Genomic DNA, 6,000 nt, shown 5'->3' on the forward strand with positions numbered 1-6,000 from the left:
CGATAGCGCAGGACAAGGCCCAAAGAAAGAAAGGGCATTTGATTTCCCTTATTTTCACTAACATCATTCGTGTTGCTCTTTTTACTCTATGGCAACAGTCCATAAACCATAAGTCCTAAAATGGCACAGGAAGTTATAACAAAATTTCATTAAACGCCCATATATCGGTGAAAAAATGCTACTTGCTTGCCAAAACGATGTCATCATACTCTATACTCTGACATTAGTTTATGAAAATGAATTATTACTGTCACTACTAATTAACTCATTAATGTTGTTTTCACTGTTAACAACACTTCCATATGTGACAATATCATCACCAGCATTTTCATTAACTGAACTCATCTTGCCTGACTGGCAATAGCAGTTACTTATAAAACATCCTTTAATAAGCTTGTAAGTATAACTTACGTTAATCACTGCAAAAATCATTCGCCATTTCTACTAACCTGGCTACACCCCCGGTAGTTGCCAGTAGTCTGCCTACTGCTACTGTCCACAGTCAAAGTCACGCACGCTGTCTGCCAAGAGCCGCCATTGCCACCAAGCTGTCACAGCGTCACGGCGATTTGATTTGTCAGCTGGATCACCATTAGCCGACGGTAACACTCCTCTGCTGTCGCCAATCTCAAAGCTGTCTGCACCATCCAATGATCACGTTGTCTTCATTTCCCCAGCTTCACTTGTAGTTTTCACACCATCACCAGATTAACAATGTGTCAATAAACATTCATTCGCACAGTTCCTACTCTTCTGGCCATTAAAATTGCTACACGACGAATATGAGGTGCTACAGACGCGAAATTTAACCGGCAGGAAGAAGATGTTGTGATATGCAAATGATTAGCTTTTCCGAGCATTCACACAAGGTTGGCGCCAGTGGTGACACCTACAACATGCTGACATGGGGAAAGTTTCCAACCGATTTCTCATACACAAACAGCAGTTGATAGGCGTTGCCTGGTGAAACGTTGTTGTGATGCCTCGCGTAAGGAGGAGAAATGCGTACCATCACGTTTCTGACTTTGAGAAAGGTCGGATTGTAGCATTGCGGTTTATCGTATCGCGACATTGCTGCTCGCGTTGGTCGAGATCCAATGATTGTTGGCAGAATATGGAATTGGTGGGGTCAGCAGGGTAGTACGGAACACCATGCTCGATCCCAACGGCCTCGTATCACTAGCAGTCGAGATGACAGGCATCTTATCCGCATGGCCATAACAGATCGTGCAGCCACGTCTCGATCCCTGAGTCAACAGATGGGGACGTTTACAAGACGACAACCATCTGCACGAACAGTTCGATGACGTTTGCAGCACCATAGACTATCAGCTCGGAGACCATGTGACCCTTGACGCTGCATCACAGACAAGAGCGCCTGCTATGGTGTGTTCACCGACGAGCCTGAGTGCACCAATGGCAAAACGTCATTTTTTCGGATGAATCCAGGTTCAGTTTACAGCATCATGATGGTCGCATCCATGTTTGGCGACATCATGGTGAACGCACATTGGAAGTGTGTATTCGTCATCACCATACTGGCGTATCACCTGGCGTGATGGTATGGGGTGCCATTGGTTACATGTTTCGGTCACCTCTTGTTCACATTGACGGCACTTTCAGCAGTGGACGTTACAACCTGTGCCTCTACCCTGGCTCGATCCCTGCGAAAGCCTACATTTCAGCAGGATAATGCACGGCCACATGTTGCAGGTCTTGTACAGGCCTTTCTGTATACAGAAAATGTTCGACTGCTGTCCTGGCCAGTACATTCTTCAGATCTCTTACCAATTGAAAATGTCTGGTCATTGGTGGCCAAGCAACTGTCTCGTCACAATACAACAGTCACTACCCTTGATGAACTGGGGTATTGTGTTGAAGCTGCATGGGCAGCTGTACCTGTACACGCCAACCAAGCTCTGTTTGACTCAATGCCCAGGTGTATCAAGACCGTTATTAAGGCCAGAGGTGGTTGTTCTGGGTACTGATTTCTCAGGATCTATGCACCCAAATTGCATGTAAATGTAATCAAATGTCATTTCTAGTATAATATATTTGTCCAATGAATACCCATTTATCATCTGCATTTCTTCTTGGTGCAGCAGTTTTAATGGCCAGTAGTGCAGTAATAGTGAATATTCCATATCAGCCCACAATAAATATCCTCCATTAATGTTTGCTGTCTATTACTGACATCAACGTATGTCACATTCAAAGATATTCAATGTCAGTGTTCATAACAACATAACCCTTAGTACCAGTCCAAGTTCAAAGTTTCTCCTAATGTTCAATGTTCAACATAATCAACTCTGCCTCTTGTTTTATTAGTCATTCGAAACGATTCCTACTATAGCAACTACGAATTCTTCAATGGCAATTTACAAAGTTCACATGTAGTACTTATTATACAAAATGTTTCCTGCCATACTAATAATTTACGGTTCACAGGCTATATTCAAATTCAAAGACAATATTCACTGCTCAAATACTTCTTGCAATATTAATTACATATTGTTCAATGGCTAATTTAAAAATGCACTCATAAAATCCACTGTCCAAAATGTTTCCTGTTACACTAATTCAGTTTATTTACGGTTTCCAAATTTCACGCATAATGTTCACTATCCAAATATGTTCTGTCACATTAATCATTCACAGTCGGTTGGCTGTTGTTCCCTAGAAATGGATGCCAAGTGTAGCAGTATTTTGTGTTTCTGACTGGTCAGTTTAAGCATTCAATGATTGTCAATATTATATAAAATTGTAATTAAAATGTCAGCTTGATTTTGGGATTGCTGAAATTATGTTAGGAAGTTGTCAATGTGGATAATATCGACAGTCTAGTTGGAGGCATATATATAAACATTTTGACAGTTAATATTGTTGAAGAAAGTTATGTGTTTTCTGAAAAGGCTCATAGTTTGAAACACTACATTCTCTGTATATTCCGGTATGAAATGGACCCTAATCATATCTCTATTGCCACACTCCATGCACACCTGTCATTTTAAGGAATAGGAATTAATACTGATTTTAAACCTTTGCTGGCATATGACAGTGAAATGATGTGACAGACAGTATTAATGATAAGCTCACACTCTTTGCGGATTATGTAGTCCTCTATAAAGTTGTACTATTTTTAAAATATTAACAAATATCCAGTCAGAATGTGATAACATATCAAAGTTGTGCAGAGATTGGCAACTTGTTTAAATGTACAAAAATTTAAATCTGTTAACTTCAAAAAATTCAAAAAGCAGTGTCCTATGATACAATAGGAATACGTTTTTCTAGGAATTGGTCAACTAACAGTAATACCTGAGTGCAACAAATTTATAGGAATATGAAATGAATTGGTTACAAAGGCTCAGTTATAGGTAAAGCACATGGCAGATATCCACTCACTGACAGGACACATACAAATGCAGTCAGTCTGCAATGAAGAGTTGTTATAAAAGTTCAGTATCTTAAATTGTTCTGAAGTTTAGTGTATACACATAAAATAGGATCAATGTAAGACATTGTACAGAGGACCTGTTTGAATAGTCATAGGATTAATGTTGTTGCTTTGCGAATCCTCAGCTGCTATTAATACTGTAGGAATGACTTTAGTTAGCATAAACTCTTACAACTGAATAAAAGCAATATTTCTTGTGCCAGACTTGTTTCACTTCAGTTCATTAAGTCATCATCAGTGACTTACTTGAAAGACACTCACATTTACATTTCTATGCATCACTTTCAACTTAAATATTTTGCTACTGTACAAGTAAGTTGCAGAGTCCTGACCTAGGCACATTTTGTTCAATATACATTTTATTATTTACTTTGAGTTAATATTTATCTACAGATGAAGTTGCTGAATTGGTGGTGAATTTGTACTTTTGTGTGTAGCACTGAACACCATTTTCAGCACAATATATATATATATATATATATATGTGTGTGTGTGTGTGTGTGTGTGTGTGTGTGTGTGTGTATACCTTTCTCAATGTGATAGTTTCCTTGTATTAAGATGATACCTTTGTTTCTATTATTTATTAATGTCTTACTCTATACATGTACCTGGATATATTGTTTAACATGTTCTGCAAATGTACAGTGATTAACATCAACCTTGCAACATCTAATACATTCTTTTATATTTGTCTTAAAATTCATGTTTGTCATTTCAACACATATTGAACTGCACCTTCATCCACCTCCAGCAGAGAACCACTTGCCCACACCTTCCGGAAACAACACTCCATTACACTTACTGCCAGAAACAACTGTTGCACACTTAATGGTGGAGTAAAGAACAGCAAAAACGAAGAAGATGCAGCAGAATTACCACTCAGCACAAGATTTCAAGTGAGTGCCAAGCTACTTTAGGGTTGTTGGGGGGGGGGGGGAGTTGCCACATTATGTTTTTTTCTTTCCTTTTTTCTGTCTGTGTTATTTGTTGTACGCCTGTGGTAGTGGTAAGCAACAATGTCCACCTGTGAGAAAGTGACAGTGCAAGAGGCCATCTGTCTCTTGCTTGATAATGTTGATCAACTAAAGTCAAGAAAATTGGGTTATGTAAGAAAATAGTGAAGTTTCAAAAAGATAATGAAGCTTTGCTGACAGAAAGAATTCTCACAAAGGACGAAAGAGGGAACAGACAACTTCTAGCATGTCTCTGCCAGTAATAAGGCAGGTACTGCCTCATTGGTAGTCCCATTTTTGGGCAGGTGTGGGAAGATGTTTTTGTCATTTTTGATAGTTTACATACAGCTGCAACGTTAGGGATACTAGAGGAATGAGCAGTTTTTAAGCTTGACTCGCTTAAAATTAACAGGGGATGCTAGAACATGTAGAGTGCAATGAAAATTTTAGAGATGCTCAGTCCTTTGCATGATTTCAAGAGTGGTTAGTAGAACGTTACAGAAGATTGCTTCTAGATATTATTGTGAGCAATTTAATGGTATACCACAAAACAAGGAGAATTGGTTGCAGGTTTTGTTGACCATATCAAAAACTGAATATTAATACGAATGGATTAACAGATTATAATCGTGCTGATTAGACCACTCTGGAGAAAGCAGAACAATGGGTGCTTGAAACTTAACTGTCAAAGTTGCAGACAGGTGGGACACCCCATTCTTAAATGTCTGCATGCATATATGGAAGATGAAATCAGGGTGTTCGTCATCAGAACGTACTTGATGCCACTAATCTGAACCTACAGCACAGTAGACTAAGTTGTATAGGTGGTAAAAGTAGTCACTTGCTTGGTTCAGCGTTGTTTGGTTTCTGAGTGGTAAGAAGATATTCCCAGGTGTGTGTGGAACTTCTGCCTAGCGTAGGCATAAGGTACAATACCAGTCTTGAGCTGGACTTGCTAGTTAAACACCGTGAAAAAGCCTACAAAAGTGCATAGTGTAGCTGGATGGCATATTGTTTCATCTTGGTTTTACTGCTGAAAGAACTGAACATCACGACAAACACCCAGGATACAGCATAAGGAAATCAAACGGTGTATAAAGTCTCTTACATTCGACTCATGAGCCTCAATACTTAAAGTTACAGGAAGGCAGGAATATAGAAGTTGATCTGCCAATTAATACTTGTGTGTTGTAGAATTCCCACCGGAGATTGGAGAACTGGATCAGACACATGCCTATCAGTTTAAAACATGCACCAGTCACTTTCCAAAGCTTGTTAGAGATGGTATTATGAGATCTGGAACGAAAACAATACATGGTCTATCTGAATGATATCATTGTTTCCTCCAAGGATATCCAAGAGCACCTCTACGAGAGGTGTTTGAACTGTTATGTTTAGCTCACCTGAGCCTGAATTTAGAAGATCGCCACTTCACGTTCTACTGGACGAAAATATACTCATCAGTACAATGGTGGGTTCTTTGCTTCGCTCCAGGAAGAGACCAAGTGGATACTATACACACAAAATATTAGTTCACTTTATTGTAGCAAAGATAAGAAGAAGTACGAGTACTTAACTATGTAGTACAAT

General features: G+C 39.2%; 1 protein-coding gene across 1 annotated transcript in view; it reads left to right on the forward strand.

The window, feature by feature from the left end:
* The window catches only part of LOC124720127 (zinc finger protein 99-like), a 258,728-nt gene extending 254,415 nt beyond the window's left edge, over nt 1-4,313 (forward strand). The window contains exon 9 of the transcript XR_007006073.1: nt 4,209-4,313. The gene's annotated coding sequence lies outside the window, so the exon portion shown is untranslated. The remainder of the gene's footprint in view (nt 1-4,208) is intronic.
* Nucleotides 4,314-6,000: the final 1,687 nt, after the last annotated feature.

Source organism: Schistocerca piceifrons, chromosome 11 (genome assembly GCF_021461385.2).
Source record: "Schistocerca piceifrons isolate TAMUIC-IGC-003096 chromosome 11, iqSchPice1.1, whole genome shotgun sequence".
NCBI lineage: Eukaryota > Metazoa > Arthropoda > Insecta > Orthoptera > Acrididae > Schistocerca > Schistocerca piceifrons.